General features: G+C 40.8%; 1 protein-coding gene across 3 annotated transcripts in view; it reads left to right on the top strand.

Moving 5' to 3' along the window:
• Positions 1 to 24,147, top strand: part of LOC116819218 (leucine-rich repeat and fibronectin type III domain-containing protein 1-like protein) — a 207,251-nt gene that overhangs the window by 83,379 nt on the left and 99,725 nt on the right. For all 3 annotated transcript variants that reach the window (XM_075070532.1, XM_032770767.2, XM_032770768.2), the window contains exon 2: positions 2,315 to 2,485. The gene's annotated coding sequence lies outside the window, so the exon portion shown is untranslated. The remainder of the gene's footprint in view (positions 1 to 2,314; positions 2,486 to 24,147) is intronic.

Here is a 24,147-nt window from a genome sequence, read left to right as displayed (position 1 = left end):
GATATCTCTGGTGCCACCTTGGCAGCACTGCCAGTGGCTAGTGCAGTGTCCTTATTGGAGTGTGTGGGGTATGCCGGTGATGACGATGCCCCCTTCACACTACTCATCTGCTGCCGCCTTGGAGCAACAGCTGGTGGCACCGGGCTCGGTGCATGAGATCTGCTTCAACACTGGGGTAGAGGAGTCAGCGTCCACCCCAAATCCTCCCTCCCCCACCAGGGATGAGGCCTAATCATATTAGTTGCCCTTTTCTGAACCTTTTCTAGTGCCAGTATATCTTTTTTGAGGTGAGGAGACCACAGTATTCGAAATGTGGGCGTACCATGGATTTATATAAGGGCAATAATATATTCTCAGTCTTATTCTCTATCCCCTTTTTAATGATTCCTAACATCCTGTTTGCTTTTTTGACCACCTCTGCACACTGTGTGGACATCTTCAGAGAACTATCCACGATGACGCCAAGATCTTTTTCCTGACTCGTTGTAGCTAAATTAGCCCCCATCATATTGTATGTATAGTTGGGGTTATTTTTTCCAATGTGCATTACTTTACATTTATCCACATTGAATTTCATTTGCCATTTTGTTGCCCAATCACTTAGTTTTGTGAGATCTTTTTGAAGTTCTTCACAATCTGCTTTGGTCTTAACTATCTTGAGTACTTTAGTATCATCTGCAAACTTTGCCACCTCACTGTTTACCCCTTTCTCCAGATCATTTATGAATAAATTGAATAGGATTGGTCCTAGGACTGACCCTTGGGGAACACCACTAATTACCCCTCTCCATTCTGAGAATTTGCCATTAATTCCTACGCTTTGTTCCTGTCTTTTAACCAGTTCTCAGTCCGTGAAAGGACCTTCCCTTTTATCCTATGACAGCTTAATTTACATAAGAGCCTTTGGTAAGGGACCTTGTCAAAAGCTTTCTGGAAATCTAAGTACACTATGTCCACTGGATCCCCCTTGTTCATATGTTTGTTGACCCCTTCAAAGAGCTCTAATAGATTAGTAAGACATGATTTTCCTTCACAGAAACCATGTTGACTGTTGCTCAACCGTTTGTTTTCTATGTGTCTGACAGTTTTATTCTTAACTATTGTTTCAACTACTTTGCCCGGTACCGACGTTAGACTTACCGGTCTGTAATTGCTGGGATCAATCTCTCAGTATGAGGCAGGAGTCCTTCCCTCTTGCGCTCTCCTGCTTGTGCTTCCTACCAGCATCCCACTTCCCCACTTACCTCAGGGCTTTGGTCTCCTTCCCCCGGTGAACCTAGTTTAAAGCCCTCCTCACTAGGTTAGCCAGCCTGCTTGCGAAGATGCTCTTCCCTCTCTTCATTAAGTGGAGCCCATCTCTGCCTATCCCATGGTCAAAGAATCCAAAGCCTTCTCTCCGACACCACCATTGACTTCTACGATTCGACGGTTGTTACCCAGGCCTTTTTCTTCCACAGGGAGGATGGATGAGAAAAGCACTTTCATACAAATTCTGTTTGCAGGGGTTCCTGTGTAGAGCTATGCACTTGAAAAAAGACTTTGCAGAAATCTATAGTATAGTTTAATTTACTCTTGACCCTCTGGAATTAACCCACAAATATTTGTGAGCAATTTCCTATTTATTGTCTGCTCCTGGTCTCTGGGGTATCTGCTATTGCCATATACCTGAAGGGATTGTAGGATGGTGAATCCCTGATAATAAAAGAGATTTAAATTCTGCTGTGCTGCATAACAGGCAACATTCTTAGGTGAAATGCCCAAGTGTTGCATATATTAAAAATGTGCCTCATAGTCCTCCTCAAATTGAGCTGAATTAGATAAATGTACTTTTTAAAATAGAAGAAATAATTCTTTTTAAAATAGATAATATACCTGCTAATAAATGACATTTGTTAGTGCTCCAGCACTTAGAGCCAATCTATAGGCATTGGGGAGGTGTAGATTCATTTTAATATCATTGTCTTTTACTTGAGCTAATTCTGTGCTTATAGAATCCTGTTGTTTAGTTTCATAAAGCAGCTTGTTAGTTTGGGATTTTTTTTGCCATTCGCTACTATTGCCATTTTATCTCCAGATGAAACTCCTGTTTGTGTTTAAAAAAAAAAAAAAAAAAGGGAGAGAGAAACAGTTCATGTTGGAGGAGAGCATTTTGGCTCTCTGTACAGATTATGTTGAGATTGGTTACCCTTTTTATCTTGCTTTAATGTGCCTGTGTTCAGTCTGTGTTGCTGCTGGCTCTGCCTCTATCTTCTGTCACCCCTAATGATTCTGATAAAGTGCAATTCTAAAAGAGAATGTTGCCTCTTAATTTCAGGATGGATGGCCACCTCAGGGCCTGTGTGGTGCTGCACTGTGAATCTGAATGGAGAATGCATTACTTCAAGGACTCCATACTCAAATGAATCACTAATGAAAGAGCATTGGAGTCCTGAAAAGAAGCAGAGACTGGAACAAGTTTAACACTCAACTTGAAGGTCAATTTAAAGTAAGAGCTGACTGTTTTTTCCTCTTCTTTTTCTTCTTATGGGTGTGGGTGTAATTTGTGTCTTGTTAAAGGCTGTTAATCCTATGCAGATTACTATATTTAATCATCCAAACAAGTTAGAATTACAGCTAAAAGCTCCCTATCAAAACTAATTTGAGCTACCCAGTATTTTAGGATGTGTAAGCAAGCTGCCTCCTGCATAGCTTCTTTGAGGATGTGCTCAACAGTAAAACAGAACAACCTGCATGCTGTTAGAATTAAAGCAAGAAAGCAAATCTGCGAAGGAAAATTTGATCTGTGCAGCAACAGAAACACAAAGAACTTGTTTAAAAAAAAAAAATCACTGCCCCCAGGATGAAAATTCCCCTTAGAGTTACTTTTTTTGAATGTTAATTTGCATTTTAAGGTCATATCTGTCCATCTACAACAGTGCACCTATGCTATTTGCCAGCAAGTAATTAGAGTTGATATTCTGTCATACAATTAATTCTCTATGCTTTCAGCTCTGCTCATTTTTTACACTGTAGTTTTCATTACGTTATTAGCACATTTTATGATACAGAAAATTACTAAAAAAACTTTTCATGTATTCCCTCCCAGTGGGTGGACTTGGAATAATTTGCATCTGTCAAATGTGCACAAGGAAAATATTCAGCACAGTTTTGTTTTCAGTTGAGAAACAGGCCTGTATTCATTGGGGTGCTATTAAATCAACTTGGATTTTTTTGTGGGTCTTATATTTTTCCATCTATTACAATACAGGTTGTTAAAAAACTGAACTGGACAGATAGAATTATTTTCAAGCTGACTGGAAACTGCTAAACAGATTTCCAGCATTTCTTTATGGTTTTTAGACAGAAATTCTTGTGGTTCAGAAAGCGATTTTGCAAGCCTGAATTTCAGTTTCAGTTCTTTCTCTGAGTTTATTCAATAGGCTAAAGTATTTGCCAAGACAGCTACTTCTCAAAAATATCCCAGCACTCAAGAGCCAATAAACACTGGTTTCTGTGGGTTGTTCCACAGCTGAGATGCACTAAAGCCTTACTCAGGAAAATGTGCAAAAGAAGAGGGCTTGAAGTGATATTGTGTGCTGGGATGGGGAGTTTAAAACAATATGAAGGGATCTAATGCATGTGTGGGATACTGCTTTAAATTTACTCTTTTCTATATTTGAATTGTCAGGTGTTTAATATTTTCCTACAGAATGAGATTGTCCTTTGTTGTTCTGAATAGCTGTCTCTCTCTGCCCTTTTCCCCTGGGTACGGCAAACAATCTCAACAAACTGAGACCTAGCTAGTTTTGCCACATATCTCCTTACCTCTGGGTGTTGCTGTCAGACTTTGTTTTAACTTAGGCCAGGTCTACACTACTAATAGCTTACAGTGAATAAGCCACTTCTCTGAGCAACATCAGTTACACCAATCTCAGTGCCAGTGTGGACAGTGCTGTGTTGGTCGGAGAGCATCTCCTGCTGATATAGCTACTGCCTCTCCTGGAGGTGGATTTATTATGCCAACAGGAGAGCTCCTGTCAGTATAGAGGATCTTAACCAGATGCACTACAGCAGCACCCCTTAGTCCATCAGCACCAAAAATAAGTTTTCTGCTGAAAGTGCATGCAAACCAATTCCCAGGTGCAATGCCAGTGTAGTCTCAGTGACTTACTACCAGATTAAGTGGACTACTGCCTCTGAAGCAATTAGAAATGTGCCAAACGGACAAAGCATGATGCCTCAGATAGATTAGCAGCCCTTAAAGAATTGCAACCTGCATGCTAATAATCCCTTGCACAGTGTACCTTAACTGTGTAAGACTAGCAGAATTTTGCACATTCTGGTTTACTTTTTTTTTTCTTATCCACTGATAAAATGTTGACGCCACTGATAGAAAACATCACCTGCAGTTCTGACTCAGTCTCCAGCATTTCATAGATGTAGAGCATTAATTCTTTGCCAGCACATGGCCAATGTTTTCCTCAAACTGTTTGCAATGGCTTCTGGTTTGGGGATACTGGATGATGAAGATTCATGCAGTAATTATTAGTTTACATTGAAAGCATCTGCAAAGTTTTGCATTGTTCTCAAGACGCAGAGACCGTGGCAGATCTTGAGAGCTGCTCCCCTTTCCCCAAGTAGCTTTGGACCAGGCCCTGCTAATCAGTGTAAAAACCAGAATAGAACAGGGTAGCTCATTAGTCTAGAGCACGTGGGAAAGTGGCCCTCAATAGTGTGCCTGCCAGGCTTTTCAAGCAAGTCCTATTGCTGTTGCTTTGGATCCGTATTCCCACCCTACAACATACACACACACACAGTAAAATGTGCTTATATGTGCTAGACAGTGTTGGGCCCCTGTGGCAGCTGCCCCCATGCAAATCTATGGCCAGTTCTCTCACCTCCAAATGCAGCTAGCTCCCACTGAAGTATATATAAATTGTTTGTATCCTGGAGTGGGAGAATTAAGCCCCCTGTGTTTTAGGAATTTATTCCTCTGTTTGAGTGTGAATTCCAGTCTATAGAACAATTCAGTCTCCTGTACATGACTCTCATGTTAGTAATTCTGGTTACGGCAGAAGAAAATTATTGCCAGGAAATGTTAAATCAGTCATTACCGTGGCTAAAGTGCAAATGTGGCTGCTGTTTCGTTGTTGCTTTATTTTGGACTCTCGACTTCTGGGCCCAGCAGTATCCAAAGGATGTTCGTGTGGCTCTCGCGCATTCCCCTACTATTAGTCGGGCTTCTACATGAATAGATGGTCATAGGGAGCACAATTTGCAAGGGAATTTCAGGCAAACTCTAGAATTCCTTTGAATCCAGAAATTAAATTTAGAGGCTAGTTGATCATCTGAAGCTGATCAGCAGCCTGAGATTTCAGCTGGATACAAAGCAGAGTCCATCTGTTCTTCAAATGAGAAGTAGCAAAAACTTTCAAATGGAATCATGATTCATTTAATTCATTATTAATTGCTTAGATAGTCCAATTCACGATGATTAATTCCTAAAATTGACTTAATTATAATTGTCTAGATCGTCATTCTCCTGATAATTAATTCTGAAAATTGCAGAATCATAATAACCTCTAAATAAAACATGCTTTTTAAAATCCTGCAATTGCACAAAGTTCAGAACATCCCATTATCCATAGTGAAAAATAAAATGCTTTTTGCAGGCATGATGATTACACTCAGTCGTGGTTCCTGCAGATGGTTGAATCCATCAGTCAGCAAAACACATCCATAACAAAGTTACAAGGTGAGAAACCTCACAAAGTACTTCTAGGTCCATTCCACTGTCATTTCTTATAGCACATCTGCTACCTGGTTAGTGAAGCCAGTAGGAGCTGTGAGAATTACATTTATTGATCTGCCTAAATATGAAATTTAGGAACTTAACTTTAGGATCCTAGAAAATTTGGGTGTTAGTTCCAGCTGGTTCAATTCATCCTAAAATAGAAACAGAAAATTATTTGAGTTCCATTCCTGGCTAAGCTCATAGCAGCCGATACCAATGAAGGGCGGATAATTTTGCAGTAACTGCCACATTCAACTGGAAATTTGGAATGGCCTGGACATTCAAGTCCTGAGATCATGAGTGGACACACTTTTAGCATTTGTATGCACAATTCCTTACAAAATCTGCCTTGCAATGCAATTGGATACCCTCACAGTTAACCAACAAATCCTTTCAGCACCTTTTAATTGAATAATAGAGAGAAATAAACAGTCATTGCCATTTTCAGCCTCTGTAGTCATAGATTTGAATGTTGAAAAGGGCTTCTTAGATCATCTAACCCAGACCTTGATTGTCAAGAAGATTGTCTTCTGCACTTCATCCTCTTACGTTATATGTTTTATCCATTCTACTGATCTTTGCGTTAATAGAACTGTTTACTTCATGCACTGTAAGCTCTCTAGGTCAGAGAGTGTGTTTTCATTCACAAAACTTTATTTATTTGCTATTATTTATATTACAGTAGTCCACAAAACATGTGTAGTGCTCTGTGGATGAATAAGATGATACAGGCTCTGTCCCAGAGATTTTTGCTGGTGGACCCTCCCAATGAAATTCTTGGTGCTCTGTGTGGGTTTAGGGCTCTGCTCACGTGGAGCTCATTGCAGGATTGGTGCCTAAAACGACAAACAAATCAAGGATGAGGGGAAAGAGCTAGAAGCTGCAGGGTGCTAATACTCTTTTTGTCTGTGTATGTGTATTACGGTTCCCAACCACCACTTCCTAGTCACTGTTATTTCCTTTGGTTGACTTCAGTTTATTTGGTGCCAGTTACCCTACGAGCAATGGATAATGGTTCCTATATCTGAGCATTGTAATTCACTCTCCCATTTCCAACGAATGAGTTTAAAATCAAATTGATGTTGTTGGCCCTTTTAGTATTCTGAGCAATTGCTAGCTTTACTGTTTAGCTACTTTATGAGAGTTCCAAAACACAGTAACTAGGCCTGATACAGGTTTGTCTTGTGTGTATTTTTGTGATGGGAATAACTATATTTTAAATAGTCTAGTTGTTAGCTTTTATGCATTTGTTGATTATAGGAGGCTAAGGGTCTATTTATTTATTTATTTATTTATTTATTTAATCTTTTAGTAAGTGACCTTAGAGTACCCCATCAGGAGATTAGGACAGTCTTCTGAGACCTCACCTGTCCTCCCTGAGTTCTTGAAAATAATTACTAATGTTTCTGAGATCGCTTCAGCTAGTTCCTTAAGTACCCTAGGATGAATTTCATCAGGCCCTGCTGACTTCAATAGATCCAACTTACCTAAATATTCTTTAACCTGTTCTTTCCCTTTTTTAACTTATGTTCCTTCCCCTTTGTAGTTAATATTAATTGTGATTTGAGTATCGGGTGATCATTAACCTTTTTAGTGCAAAATAGGCATTAAACACCTCAGCTTGCTAGATGTCATCAGTTCCTATATTACTATTATATTATTAAAGTATTAGAAGATGAGACATCCTGAGAAATGCAGAGGTGGGAATAATACTGAGGGATGTTTTTGGGTTTAATAATGATTTTGAATTCACTTTCATTAGTGGTGGCAAGAGTTGCTCAATCCCTTCAAGAGAACAGCCAATGCAGGTGAGGGCTTGCTTAGTCCAGCAGCACCAAAAATAAGTTTTCTGCTGAAAGTGCTAGCAAACCAATTCCCAGGTGCAATGCCAGTGTAGTCTCAGTGACTTACTGCCAGATGAAGTGGACTGCTGCCTCTGAGGCAATTAGAAATGTGCCAAACGGACAAAGCACGATGCCTCAGATAGATCAGTAGTGTCGTCAGATGCTACCGGTGTGGTGCTCTGCTCTCTCCTTGTTGGTATCACTCGGCTGCGTGCGTGTGTTCGCTCTGTGTGCTGCCCCAGCTCTGCGCAGCTAGCTGACACAGCAGACCCCAAGAGAAACCCCAAAGACCACAGAGCCTAGTAAGGTACGAAGGCATGTCAGCCAGGTTTATTGCCGTATTGGATACAATAATAGTTCCCTGTAGGTTTCTTAGCCTAACTCAGGGCATACTACCAGGTGCCCACGGTCAATGGACTCGGCTCAGTTAGTGGCGGGACTTTCCACTGCCCCCTCGGCCGGACAAAGACATCGCCCCAGGGATACATTCTTATACACAGGTACAAACAAGTTACACATCACTCCTGACGTATTGAGGTGCAACCCCTCTACGTAGTAAGGTACAACCCCTCTACATAGTAAGGTGCCGCCTCTCACCTTGTACATGTTGGTTTGAACAAAACAATTCTATCCATCATTTTACCCTTTTGCCCCTGTCATTGGGATGGGTCGGCTTGTTCCTTGTTATCTGTGTGGAATGTGCAAGTATGTGAATGTTCTGATCTTTAGTGTTCAGTACCTTTTAGGTATGGTATCTCCTTGCAGCATCAGCCCTTTCCTTGCCAGCTTCTGTGAGCAGAGCCTGCCTCTGGCTCACAGCTTAACTTTGCTTTATGTTAGCAAAGTCTTGACCATTACTTTAGTCCAGGCCTTAGGCCTCATACCAGGCCTCTGATACCAATGTTTATGTCTCAGGGCCTCCTCTTACTACAAGTAGAAAGGCAGCAACACAAAAGGTGACTATTTTGTGTACCTGCCCAAAATTTGTGATAAGGCACTTAAACATGCAAAAAAGGATTCTTATTCAGATTATCTTAATCATTCATTACATTAAAATAGACAGAAGGCCTGCTTGCTTTGCTGAAAGCGGCTATACTGTAGTTGTCATATTTCCTTATAAATTTATTCCCTGCTGTGGCAGCTTCCCAAATCTAAGAGTAGCTGACAGGGTTCTACTGAATGGATAGTGGTAGGGTGACCCTATTCATCTTGATTTAGTCCATTCTCTGAGCTTTATGACAGCTGAATACCATGCTGCCAACCCACAGCACTGCATGTTATAACTCAGTCTTCACAAAAAATCAATTTCTGTAACATATTTGAGCAAATGTTTGTGATGGACTACATATTCTGCATGGCATGAACTGAACTACAAGGTGAAATTTACTTTCATTTTCCATTTATGTGCTGAAAAAAGAGAAAAGACTAATATTTGCACTTGTCATTGCAGTTAGTGCATAAAGATCATTAGAGTTTAGTTTCAGGTTCAAGAAATGTAAAGTTTGAGTAAATTTTGAAGTAACAGTTTATGGGGATTGTTTTTTTTTTCAGATGTGATATAACACCTCTCTTTCAGAATGCAACAAATGTGGTTAATTTTATAGAAAAGGGAAATGCAAGAGAAAAGAGAAATGCAAGGATGGCCAACATAAATACCTTATTCAGAGGCCTTAACAATATGACTTAAACCCTGCTACTGCAAAAATCCTTCTTTCTCCCAGGGTTGAGCGGCAAGCTCCTCTGCCCCTGTGACTGCTCGCTGCAATCCTCAGGGGGACCCTGTTACTTCAACAGTCCTTTTTGCTGGTCACACACTCCCAGAGGTTAACTGCCCCCTGAAACCGTCCCTCTCTTAGCCTTCAGCACGCCTGGTCCTCATTATCCCTCCTTTGTTTTACTGCTTCTCAGTCACATAGTGTAAGAATCACCATTTACGGGGTGCAGTACATCCCACCACTGCCACCAGTTGTCACGGAGTCCTCGGGCGATGCTCTGGAACTGCTCCCCACAAAGCCAGGCAGGACTTTGGGGAGCCTCCTTTCCCTAGGAGCAGACTTATTCAGGGCAAGAAGCTTACATGTTTTTACCTTCTGGGTCTTTCCTTGGAGCATTTAGCATTCTTTGCCCCTCCGTGTGCTTCCCACAGCGAGCCCACCCCAGCGGGGTCCTGGGGAAGCCACAGGGTACTGCACCCCCACTTTGCAGTCAGACGTGACCCTTAGCCAGCCAGTAAAACAGAGGTTTATTTGATGACAGCAACAGGGTCTAAAACAGAGCTTGTAGATACAGCGAGCCGGACCCCTCGGCTGGGTTCATTCTGGGGGGCAGTGAGCCAGACCCCCAGGTCTGCACTTCACTCCTCGTCCCAGGCAGCTTCAGACTCACAACCCCCTCCAGCCCCTCCTCTCTGCTCAGCCCCTTCCCCGGGCCAGGAGGTTACCTGATCTCTTTGTCTCCAACACCTTTAGTTGACACCTTTCCAGGGGAGGGGCCCAGGCCATTAGTTGCTAGGAGACAGAGTGCCAGGCATTTAGGTGCAATGGCCCTTTGCTCTGCAGCAATCACACACCCTTATTTCACCCCCTAGATACTTAAGAACTGCCATGGGGACACTGAGGCACCAACACAGTATTCAGAGCAATTCCCAGTTTGTCACACAAGAGAAGAGAGAAATGCAAGGATGGCCAACATAAATACCTTATTCAGAGGCCTTAACAATATGACTTAATTTTCTCTGCAAACTTAGATACTATTACAGCACAAATAACAGGCACACTGCAATCACAATGTCTCAAAGAATTCAATAAATATGAAAATTATTCTAGGTGTTAAGAAGAGCAATGTCTCAAAACAATAAATAAATCCGCCACCAAAAATATTGTTGCTGTTGCAGGCACATATCTGGAATTTGAGTCTGTAGTGCCTTGCAAGAACGTTATGATTAAAAAAAATAAACTGTGGAAATCCAGAAAATCCTTCTATGGACTAGTACATCTCTCCCCAGCTCCTGAGCAGCAGACAGAAAAGAAAATGGTTTGCTGCTCCATAGGACACTTTGTATGGGGCCTTGAGGACTTCAGGCAGAAACTAAGGTTTGGGCAAGGGGAAGGATGAAGAGTTAAAAGTGGATGTTACAAATATTAAATGCTAGAGTTACTGACTAAAGCATTAACCCATTGTCACTTCCCATAACAACCCTGTACCATGCTAGCCCCTCCAAGTTGTTTTTGATGAAACCGATGTTTTATTTTTCCTCCTAATAAACCTCGGGGGGTTTCTAGTGCGTTTACTCATAGATTCCAAAGCACTTCAGAAAGGTAGATAAGAATTATCCTCCCCCTTTTACAGATAAGGTTACCTGAGACACAGAGAGTGGAAGTGATCTGCCAAGGTCATGGAGTGCATCAGTGGCAGAGTCAGGATTAGGACCCAGGTCTCCTGATTTTTTTCCTTGGGCGCATTCCCATATAGCTGCCAGCTATACACAGAATTCCATGGAGGTAATGAAATAATATGCCACTCTGCATCACGGGACATATTCTGCTGTGTACTGAGTAACTCTATACCAAATAGATCTGCTAGGGACAGTTAGTTAGAATCATAACAGGTGGTAGACAAGAAACCAGTTGATGAACTAATCTAAAGAAACACTCCATGAATCAAATAAGAAACTTGTGAAAAGTCAAAGTCACTAGGACAAGGACAAAACAAGATTTATTTAAATTTGCAATAATCTATTCTACTATAGTTGTCCTTAATATCACAAGTTTTTTTTTTTTACGGGAACATAATAAAGGGGGGCCAGATTTTCTTATGGCATCTTAATAACAGCAGTGAGCAGCTTGGATTTCCATCATGCTTTTCACAGAGTGGAACATCCTAAAGTGTTTTGCAAAGCATTTAATTACCAGTAATGCAGTGACTGCACTTTGCTGGCCTAGCATTACAGACAATATCAGTAAATGCAAAACTCGGAACCTTTATATTATAAGTAGTAAGACTGGAAATCTTTCAGCTTCCATGAAGAAATATTGTACTGTCCTCAAAGGTTAATAAAACTCTAGCAATTTTGTAGTTGAATTCAACAATACCTTTGTGTTCTTATAAAAGCTGTTTTAATTGGAAAAAATCTGATATGGTATCTTCTTCATAGCAAATTCCTGAAATTCTAGAACACCTTTATAGAAAATAAGTTAAAAGTGCTTTTTAAAGCATCGAATGAGAAAATGGTGCCATAATGTCTGTGTAGGCAAATGCAGCTATGGTGTGGTCAGGAAAGACTCTCACAAAACTGTACTCATTAGAGCTTGTGTTAGCAGAAAGAAGTAATGTTGGCCGAGATACTGGTATCATACTATCCTCTGTCTTGAACAGAGCCAAGAGAGCTTTAACTTCCCCCCTGGACAGCCGCAGTAACTGGGCAGGTGGGATTTTGGTTTAATATTTTATTCAGGGGATAGTAGCCTCCATCAATGCACTGCCACTGCTTAATACGATAATATCACAAAAACAATGCAGAGTCTGAGCTTGCATCCTTACAGGAGACTCTAAATCGTAACAAATTTGAGCCCAAAGGTGAAAAGGTGATCATGAGAGCCACACTGATACAGTACATTGGAAAAAAAGATTCAAATTGTGATGTCTCTTGGGTTATAAGATTTTCCAGCTCAAATGAGATTCCAGAGACAAACCATTATTTCCTGTAATGTCTATTGTGAGATGCTTTTTGACATTAATAAAATCACTGTTCAGAAGGTCTTTGCTTTTTCAATCCTAGGCACAGAGTATTTTAAATTCTGTTGTACCAAGCCATTCATTTTATTAATCTTCTCCATGCTGAAATACATAAAATCTGTAACCAAGTTCTGCACAACTGTACGTGGTCAAATTGCCAAAAATAGCTTTCCTCAAAAATGCTTTGCTATATTATATTCCAAGATGCCGCCTGACTAACTGTTATGCATACGATGAAACCTTCTCAGTTTTACAGAAAGGCCTGCAGTTCTGCTATTACATGAGATAACCACAGAAACAAATTTGTTAGTCACCTCTGGCATAATCCTCAAAAGTGACAACTTTTAAAAACCTTCCGATGCATAAAATCAGATCTTGTCAGTTACATAAAATATTTATGGGGCAGAGACAGAAACTGCAAATTGTGTATTAGCCATTAAACAGTGTAGTTATGGCTTCGAGGGACACCTTATCAGCCACATGTTATATTAAAAAAAAATGTATTGTCTAATAAATGACAGTTTGCTGGAGAAGAAATTCACATACTAAATATTAATTCTTGTGAGGCTGGACTCATGCTGGCTAGTCACAAGTGCTGGAGAGAAAATACTTCTGGGTTTCTCCAAATATTTCTGTGCAGTTCTGTTAATGCCCATAATCTGGAATAATCACCACCCATAATCCACCATTTCATTATAATATTGTTTGTTAGGTTTTTAAAGAATTGGACTTTGCCCTCTTACACTGAGTGGGACCTTAAGCTCTCTGGAGAAGGGACTGTCTTTGTTCTGTGTTATACAGTGCATAGCACAATGAGGTCCTGGTTTATGATTAAGGCTTCTAGGCACTTCGGTAGCACACCTATAATAATTAATAAATTCTGCCAGTTGGTTTCAGTGGCCCTGCTGGTGGAGGAGGGTGTGGCAGAATCAAGGTTAACCTCATACCTCTGAAAACCAGACTACTCAGCTGCGTTCATTGGGGATGTTCAGTTGTATCCAAGAGCAGAATTATTGCTCACTGAGTGCAATAAATATTTTATACATCGGTAGATAAACTGGATTCTCTAGGAAAAAAATCATGAAGCATATGAGATGCCCATGATGGTTAGATGAGTTACAGACAATACATTCTCATATACATTTGACTAATATGATGACAAGTATGAGAGATGGAGGATGCCAGCTCAGGTGACTAGTGTTGGGTAGGTACATTCAGTTCCCATGGAGATAACAAGATGCTGGGGAGAAATTGCACCAGTTTGATAATGCTTTATCATTCACCTGTCCAGTGTGTTGTAGTGAATTCTAAGTAAAATACTTGATACTCTGCAGTAGTATAGGATCTGCTATCAGTCGAGTCTTGCAGTAAAAACCTTTCCACCAAAGTCTGTCTGAACAATTTGCACTGTAGTTTTCTTCTTAACTGGCTTCTAAAATGTTATAAATGCCTGGTCCCCCTTCCCCTGCTAGGCTATGGGAATAAGGAAACTATGACTTAGAGCACTATAAAATTGCACCACAATCTGTCTCTCTGTGATTGCTCTACACCACATTTCACCTGCTGAAGAAGAGCGTGTTTGAGCTAGTTAATGGCATGATGTTTGGCAGTGCCTAAAATCTTTATTTTTTGACCCCAAGCATCATGGACCAAACACATGATGACCTTCTAACACTCTCATTATTAATGAATTTAACTTTACCAAGCACAGTTCAAGTCAGCGTTTCAAGTATGGTTCTGTCAGATGTGCACACAGTAAATAGCTCCTTATTACATGAGTAGTCCCATTTTTTCCAGTGAGACTGTCTGTATAGTAAGGTACTACTCAGCATGAGAAAGGGGGCAGAATCTGGCCAAGTAATTATAGTGTATTGTATATGTGTGACATATAATCTTGCCTCCTGGTGCATCACTGATTAGATGTCTGCCTTCTTACTGTAACTTTTACAAGCATGGATTTAAGAAATTACTTAATATGTAATGAGTCTGAAGGAGAGACGCATAGAATCATAGAATATCTGGGTTGGAAGGGACCTCAGGAGGTCATCTAGTCCAACCCCCTGCTCAAAGCAGGACCAATCCCCCGAAAGATTTTTGCCCCCTCAAGGATTGAACTCACAACCCTGGGTTTAGCAGGCCAATGCTCAAACCACTGAGCTAATACATAAATTAAAGGATAATTTATAGATCCTTTAATATTAAACTATAGTTTATGTAATCAGAAGCATATACTGCTAAGGTTTTTATAGCTTTGCAGAAAGGTTTTGGCCTTATTTTTATTCTTAAGCAGCCCATTGCTAAGTTTGTCTACAGGAAAATTCTTACCTGGAATATTAGCTCACTTTGTGCTGAGAATGACAGTTTTTCTTTTTTAGTATAAGCATACATTGCTCTTCAGCTGTAGATGGAAAAACAGTTTGTTTGGTCCTCTGTTGTTCAAGTAAGGAAACTTGATTTACCTACTAATGGAAATTGGACTCACTGATCCTTGGGACATCAGATGATCAAAACTAATAGGATTATCTATTTTCTGTGCTTAATCAGGGGCTTACTATTTTAATATGCTGGTTCTCAGCATTATCTGATATCAGTCCTAAATTAATTGGAATCAGATATTTAAAATAGATGACTAATTTTATGTGCTTACTTATTAAACAGTTAATTGGCCATTATCCATGTGCCAAAAAGGGACAACGCAGTAATGGTTCATAACTACCTGTGGATAATTAATTTAATGAAGAGAAAGAAGGATTATTATTTTCAGGAATCAGTACGGGGGAAAATAGTAGTGCCAAATGCATGGACCTTGGAATAGACTAGCTAAAGAGGTGATGGAATTACCATCAATGGAAGGCTTCAAGACATATTATTTCATCATAACTTTTGTTATCCGTTGAACGTTTCATGATGCAGCACATACAGTATCGGCTTTAGATTTCAAGCTCAAAACAGTGAGTATGAAAAACGTTATAGGTAAACTGTGTGTTGCTGCCCATCTCACACAATTCCAAAGTGCCTGGATAAAAACACATGTCATTTATAGATTCTCTTCTCACCTTCAAAGGACTTTACAGACTTTAGCTCGTTAATCGTAGCATCATGCTATTCATACAGTGTGGATAGATGTTAAAAAATGAGTGTCTAGCAGTAGGCTTCTAAATCCATCATGGTGCATTCATCAGAGGGATCAAATTCTAGTGCAGACCAGCATGATGCCCACTAACAGGCTGTGTGATCCCTGCGAACACACTCTAATAGGATTACATTAATGCATACTAGGGAACTTCCTAGGGTTCACGCTGGCCCGTTAGTATGTGACACGCTAGTGCATGCTAGAATTTACACCCCTTTGGTGTGAATTAATATACCATGTAGACAAACCTTGGGAGTGTCTGAGCACCCAGTCAATGAGAACTGCAGGTGCTCAGCGCCTTTGAACGTAACCCTACTTTCATTTGGGTGCCTGTGAATTAAAAAGCCTAATTTGGTTTGGACATTTTGGTGGATGTATTTTATATTTTGACTAGCCTTCAGTGTCACTAATGATATTGAAATGCTCGAGTTATGGATATGTTTTATAACAACTCTAAACTGGTGGAGCCCCCTACCTAGATTCAAATACAAGCTTAACTGCTAATCATAGCAGCAAAAAAAATCTCCCTTCCTGGAGGCTAAGCTCTCCCAGGGTTCCTTTAACAAGCTCGGAACCTTCTCCCCATTGGGCTACTCTGACCCCTCTTATCCAGGGTGGAGTCTAACACACTACACTACCCCAGAGGAGACTGTAAGTAACTTGTAGCTAACAATAGGATTTCAGCATTTGCTAACAGGCGGGGCAAGTGTGGAATCCTGTTACAGCTACATCAACCTGTTAATTCGAGTAACGGAGTAATGTCCGTTTTTCTGATGATAAAGTCATGGCAGTTTGACTAAAGAATGGTGAGAAATGAATGGCATTGGCCTCCAAAGTCCTTGGGCCCAATCTTCCTTTAAGAAACATGGCACTATTCCCATTGCAGGGACAATCTAGCATCCACAGGGATGTTCTTCTTTCTGACGACCTAAGAAAGATGTGTCTCCATCACTACCTGGAGCCCACCCTTCTAATTCTCCTCTGGTAATCTCACAACCTCCCTCCTGTCTCCCTCTTCTCGACACCAAATCCTCTACTGACCTTATCTTGTCCCTCAACAAAACCAGCCCCTATTCTGCCATTACATATTGCTACTCCTTATCATTGATCTCGTTGTCCATTGTGTATTTCCATGGGCATGTTCGGACTGTCATTCCTGTCCTTTACTATGATCATTCCTTACCTTTCCAACTCCTCTTTTAAAATGGCACTGTAGAGAAGGAAAAAGATGTGGGCACATAGCTCGTCTGCTGAGCCTTCTGCTCCAAATTTTGCAGTTTATTCTGAATACTGTGCATCTTGTGATCATTTGTAGCTCTTCCAAGAGAGTTCCATAGTCAACAGGTCCTGTGAAAAGGTATTGGTTACTGCTGTATTCTAGTTCTGTTGGAAAGCTGCAGATGGTTTTGTTCTTTGAACCTTGAGTTCACTTTAGAACTCAAGTTTCCTAACTGTCCTTTCCATGGGACATAGCCATGGCAGATATCTGGGGTCAGCGTTAACTAAGAGGCTGCTCTTTTATGACATTCCCCTCTATTCGACATTGGTAAGGCCTCATCTGGAGTACTGTGTCCAGCTTTGGGCCCCACACTACAAGAAGGATGTGGACAAATTGGAAAGAGTCCAGTGGAGGGCAATAAAAATGATTAGGGGGCTGGAGCACATGACATACGAGGAGAGGCTGAGGAAACTGGGATTGTTTAGTCTGCAGAAGAGAAGAAAGGGGGGATTTTATAGCTGCTTTCAACTACCTGAAAGGGATTTCCAAAGAGGGTGGATCTAGACTGTTCTCAGTGGTGGCAGATGAGAGAACAAGGAGTAATGGTCTCAAGTTGCAGTGGGGGAGGTATTAGGAAAAAGTTTTTCACTAGGAGGGTGGCAAAGCACTGGAATGGGTTACCTAGGGAGGTGGTGGAATCTCCTTCCTTACAGGTTTTTAAGCTCAGGCTTGACAAAGCCATGGCTGGGATGATTTAGTTGGGAATTGGTCCTGCTCTGAGCAGGGGGTTGGACTAGATGACCTCCTGAGGTCCCTCCAACCCTGATATTCTATGAGTCTATGTAGTTATAGCACAAACACACCTCTTTTCAGTTCTTCTTGTTTTTCATTATTATATTGTATTATTATTTTGTATGTGCAAAAATGAAATTAGCCATTGCTCTTGTCAGAATAGTTCCTTTTGCTGGAAGCATCAGTGCTTTGCAGGGCACATTTCTCAAGCTTCAACATCTCAGTATTTGCTGAGACATGAAGTGGCACTGGTCACTGAGGAGACACAGAAAAGAATAAAGGAACTGTGCTGCAGAGCTAATAAGTAATAACGAGCTGCCATAGGCAAAGTATAAGGTCTCTAGTTTCACTTAGTTCATTATGGATAGTACCTGATTGAATGGCAGATGCTTATGAAAGTAAAATGACAATGATCAGATAAAGAAGTCAGCATAACCTCAGCTAGTAATAACTATGTTTTTGTCCTCTGATGTGCACATAAAGTCCCCTCCCCCCCATGTTGGGCTCAGGTACCTGAGGCTATGGTTTAGCTCTAAGTAGAATGAACAATGCTTATCCCACTCTCTGGTTTCATCTCTCTGTGGCTTCTGCACACGTGACATAATCTAGTGATATTAAACCTGTGACTGTTTGCATGCCGCTCTTACCGAATTCCTCAAGCTCTAACTGATCTCAGCCAGAGTGAACAGAGAACCCACCACACATTTGTGCGTTGCCACACCACCATTCAGGGATGGAAGTGTCCTTTGTGGTTTCCAAGGCTGTGTACTGCTGTACACAATGCTTGGCTAGAATGAACCAATATGAGCTGTGATGCAGGCTGTGCTATCATTATGTAAAAGACACAGTGCAGACAGAAAGAATACTGTAGGTAATTTATATTTGTCCATAAATATAGTAAAATAAAAACGTAAAATCTTCACCATTCAATGTAGAACTAAAATCAAATGTGAGCTGAAGCAAGTCTAGAGCTGAGAAAGAAGAGTTAGCACGATGATAGGCACAATATGAGAACCAGGATAGGATAAGAGAGGACATGTAACACAAGTAAAAGAAATGGCATTCTATAAAAAGATGTACACAAAACTTCACAAGCAAACGGAAGAGAGGAGAGGGGTGCAAAAACAGAACAAGCAATGGCAGAATATACAGAGCTGTGCAAAACATTGAGGAGAGGTTCACAAGGGACATCATATATACATTGCCATGAACTAGAGGACAGTCAGGAGCTGGAAATAATAAAAACATAAGAATGGCCATACTGGGTCAGAGCAATGGTCCATCTAGCAGCCTGTGTTCCAACAGTGGCCAGTGCCAGATAGTTCAGAGGGAATGAACAGAATAAGGCAATTTATTGAGTGATCCATCCCCTGTCATCCAGTCCCACCAGTCAGAGGCTTAGGATACCCAGAGCATGAGGTTGCATCCCTGGCTATCTTAGTTAATAGCCATTGATGGACTTATTCTCCATAACTTATCCAATTTTTTTTTTAACTCAGTTATACTTTTGACCTTCACAACAGCCCTTGGCAACAAGTTCCACAAGTTGAGTGTGTTGTGTGAAGTACTTCCTTATGTTTGTTTTTAAATCTTCTGCATATGAATTTAATTAGGCAACCCTGGGTTCGTGTGTTACACGAAGGGGTAAATAACACTTGTTAATTTCCCCACACAATTCATGATATTATAAAACCTCTATCATATCCCCCCTTAGTTGTCTCTTTTCCAGCCTGAACAGTCCAGGTTTTTTTCATCTCTCCTCGTATGGAAACTGTTCCTTACTGTTGTCCTTCTCTGTACTTCTTCCAAGTCTAATGTATGTTTTTTGAGATGGAGAGACCAGAACTGCGTGCAGTATTCCAAGGTGGACAGACTTTTATATAATAGTATTAGGATATTTTCTGTCTTATTTTCTGTCCCGTTCCTAATGGCTGCTAACATTGTTAGCTTTTTTTGACTGCCACTGTACATGAACTTCTCTGGATACACTGGTACTGAAAAGCACGCAGGAATTTTTTTTCCAAAGAATGCACTAGATCTTCTCTGGTATTACATCACATCAAGGCAGGTTTGAGAGGTATCAGCACTTTCAGACTGAATATAGAGGTTGAAGAGGCACACGGAAAATATCTGCTATGTGCTAAAACAGTGGTTCTCAACCAGGGGTATGTGTACCTCTGGGGTTACAGAGACCTTCCAGGGGGTACATCAGCTCATCTAGCTAGTTGTCTAGTTTTACAACAGGCTACATAAAAAGCACTAGTAAAGTCAGTACAAACTAAAATTTCATATGGACAATGACTTGCTTATACTGCTGTATATATTATATACTGAAATGTAAGTACAATATTTATATTCCAATTAATTTATTTTACAATTGTATTGTAAAAATGAGGAAGTAAGCCATTTTTCAGTAATAGTGTGCTGTGACACTTCTTTAATTTTATGTCTGATTTTGTAAGCAAGTAGTTTTTCAGTGAAGTGAAACTTGGGGGTACGCAAGACATATCAGACTCCTGAAAGGGGTATTGTAGTTGGGAAAGAGTGAGAGCTACTGTACTGAGAGATGGGATTAGAACACGGAGGGAGAAAAACATCAGGTAAGGTTGATTCATTGTCTGGTGGCAGATGCATGAACATCCCCAGTGCAGAAACAAGTAAACAGCTTGAAGCGTGCACTAAAGGGAAGATAATCCAATAAAACTGGAAGGAAACACTTATTATTCTCGTTATTATTCTGCTGTGAAAGAAAGGTAACTAAGGAAACCTAGAGGTTTACAGATGTAACAGCCTTCAGTCAAGGTCTTCTAACATTTGTACACAAGTGCTAAATAGGTGACCCATTATAACATGGGCTCCCAGTCTGACAAATAGTCCCAAGATTCTGTCAGGAGTCTTCACAAGGTTCCACCATCAGCTGATAAATTAATTAGAGGAAATGAAAATGATAAACCTACCTCTATTATATGTCATTATACAACTGAGAAGTTTTATTTCATCTCAAAATAGATGTATTATAACCTATTCAAAGTCTAGCCTCAGGCAGAAGTTGTAGTCAATTATTGTAAATATTCATGGTAATGAATGAACCTTATGCACAGAATGGTGGCAAAAATCAACATAAATCAAGAAGATCATGTATTTACAGAGCTCTTCATAGCTTGTCTGGAAACTAAATTGGGATAGAAAACAAGTCAACTGACAGAATATTAGAATCAGAGATATCAAATGATATTGTACATGCAGTTCCTGTGAGTTAGGCTGATACATGAATGTGGGGCTGGAAATTTCAGCTTTTGGATCATGTCCCAACCAGTTTCTTTAGGCTGTCAGCTAGCAGAAGTGCTCATTTGTAACGTGAGCAGACTATATACATATACAAAATGGTCAGAAATAAGAACAAGAAATTTTCTGCAAAATTAAAGCATATAGCCAGCATAGGCTGATAAAGGAAGAATGAGGAGTGCCAGAGTTGGTGTAGCATCTTAAAAGCTTTGAACTCTTCTATGGGAGTTGGAGAGTATCTGGTATGGACCTATGCTGGAACAGAAAGATTGACAAAATAGACAAATATTGCCATCAGAAACTTTAATATGTATTCCATATTTACTTTGCTGTGTGTGTTTGCATACACAAATTTGTTTGCATTTCAGGTGAGTGATGTTTTACTTGTGACTGACTGCATAAATGGGACGAGTGCGTTTAATTTGGAACCTGTCTGTTTATTTGGAACCTTGATTTTTGTGTGTGTGACAGACATCACACTTACAGAGACATACTTTTGGAACTATCAGTGGCAATGAGATGAGGTCTTGGCATAATTTTGATAACGATGCTGCCTGAGATGGTCCCTGGTACTTTGAAAATGGAACAGTGTCCCAGCCAGGGAAAGGTGAATCCATGAATGAGGTCCTGAATCTTATGTTAAATGGGTTCCTTTCAAGTGATGGTCCCTGTTGTATTCCAGTGAGAGTTATGCATGAGCACCATGCGTTTGTCGTATGCCCGGGGTGTGAAGAGGTCAGAGGGAACCTTTTTCCTCTGTACCAGCAATTGGTCAGGATCCCTCTATAACTCTCAGACGTATGACTAGGATGAACCTGGGTTAGTCTGCATGCAATGATCCATAGGGACCAGGGTTGGAGGTCAGCAGGTGTATTTTTTTGCCTCAGCTAGTGGTCAGTAGCAAGCACTATTTCTGTTTAAAGTCACTCTGGTGTCCTGTCACTGCACTGTTTAGCCCAGCCCTTTCTTAGGGCCTCTGTCTCTGTCATCATAGTCATTTCCGTGAAAGCCCATTGTGATCTTATAAATAAGAGATTCTGGCTAGAGGAGAGGAATGAAGCTGAGAGACGGATGAAGGCTTCAAAAACCTGTGTTCTGCTTTTAGGCACATATATTTATTAATAAAGAAACAGTGATGAAAACCTGAGACAATGCACAGGAGGCAGAGGAATTTATTCTAAACAAAATAGTTGTCAGAGTTTTCCCTCAGAGAAAGCAGGTCACGTAAACACTCATTGCCCATTATGAATTTGGATATTGAGCGTTGGATCCAGTTGGCAATGGAACTCATAAATCTGAAACCAGGACATTTTATTCATATCTCTAGACCCAGAAGGAAACCAGCATTTCCTCCCATATCTGTAAACATCCCTGGGAAAGAAGATTTTCTGTTCCTACAGATTAGAGGCATCCATGCAGATGTCTTGAAATTATGCTTGATTCAGGCCTCTTCCTAGCTTCTTTGTGCAGCAGAAAAGGGGAAAGTTGCACTTAAAACCAAATATTTTCTTTCAACATGCTTATGTTTATTACAGTGTACACGATGCCACAGTCAAGTGTTCTCAGTGCACCCCTTTAGGTCTCAGGCCTCCATCCATCACCTCTCTTTGAGCGGGGATCTATTTCCCTCTCCCTTCAGACCAGGGATTTAGGTTTGCATTCCCCTGCAGTTCTCTGTCTTATCCTACCAGGTCTGACCTTAGTCCAGTCACTGTCTCTTAGGTTCCAGTGAGCAGCCAGCTTTCACAAAGCACAATATGTTTATTTTAGGACAAAGTGTTACAGAGAAAACAAATAATAAAACAATGCACAGTCTACACCCATCTTCCACATGCACAGCCTGGCAGGTTCCAGTCCTTCACACCCTTCCAGTAGGGTTTTGTACTCTTAGGTACAATCTCATGTAGGTTTTTGAATCAAAATAAAGAACACTTGGCCAGTTCAGGCTGAGCTCTTATACCATGAGATCTTTCCTGGGCTGGTGGGTCTCTTGAACCCATCTGCAATTCCCCCACCCCTGCCCCACTGGTGGCACTTCTCAAGAGTTGTTTACCTGTTCTGGGACCTGCAATAATTACTCCCCCACTCCACACACACACTCATTTTAGTTCCTTGGTAATGTCCCCCGTGGAGCTCATAAATGTACATATAACATTTTATACATACACTTTTTGTATCACTAATCATGGTACGTATAGCATCTGGCACATGTCAGTAGAATAGTTTTTTGAAATGTCCATGTTTTCACTGTTTCACATCTGTCACACTCTTCCTTCCAGCCAGTTTTATCTCTTCCCGTTGAGCCCCTCAAATACGTACATTCTTCCCTCACCTGTGGCAGTGCTGTTGGTCTAGCCCTGGAATATCACCTACATTGCTATCGGTTGATTCTCCAGATTGCATGTCTTTGGCCAGTCTTCAATAACATGCTCATAAGGCAGCTCTTCACAGCCAGGTTTCTCAGACTCATAGGAAATTTCGAAGCTTATGCCTTTCGAGCTGACAGTAACTTACTTAGACAAAGAAAATTATGCAATGAGAAATGTCGGGAATCTCTTGACATTAGACTATAATTATATTTACTTTTTGTATTATGGTAGTGCTTAAAGGTCCCTGGAATTTAGCAGCTGCCTCCCTTGTGGCCTTGGGGGCACTTTCCATCATGAACTGTTCAAATAAAACTTTACCCAGGCTTTTGGTGGTCAAAAAATGCAGAGACTAGACTGGTTAATATAAAATAAATTCCAGACAAAACTCAAAATTCCAGAACAAAGTCCATCCAAAATTCTACCCAAAACAAAGGTTTCTCTTTCTCCTCCCAGGCCTTTCTGCCTGGGGCTTTTCCTGCTTTGGCAGGACGCTCGGACGTGCTACCTGGGTGGAGTCTCAGTCCTGACTCTCTGCTGGAGCCTGCTTACTCCTAACAGTTTCTGATTCCTGAGCCTTGCATCTTCCTGCTGCTTTTTTATGGGGAAATCACCTGATTCCTCCCAGGTGTGACTCCTTCAGTAATCAAGTTGTCTGGCTCCAGGCCGCCCAGCCCTTAAGGGGAAAACACCTTATTACAGCCCCAATCAGAATTGGGGCCTCATTGAGCTGGGCACTACACAGAAATAAAAGACAGGCCCTGGTCCAAAGAGTTTAAAAATCTAAATAGGGACAAGATGTAATAGGAGGGTGTAGGGTGTATGAACTGAGGGACACAGAGTAGGAAGATGAGGGTGAAAGTAAAAGGAATGCATGGTTACATATTCTTTGGGTACGTCCACACAACCCGCCAAATTGGCGAGTAGCAATCGCTCTATCGGGTCTCGTCTAGATGCGATAAATCGATCCCCAAACACACTCCCCGTTGACTCTGGAACTC

Source organism: Chelonoidis abingdonii, chromosome 11 (genome assembly GCF_003597395.2).
Source record: "Chelonoidis abingdonii isolate Lonesome George chromosome 11, CheloAbing_2.0, whole genome shotgun sequence".
Classification (NCBI taxonomy): Eukaryota; Metazoa; Chordata; order Testudines; family Testudinidae; genus Chelonoidis; species Chelonoidis abingdonii.
Note: the sequence above shows the minus strand (reverse complement) of the source record. Positions and strands in the feature narration are given on the sequence as shown.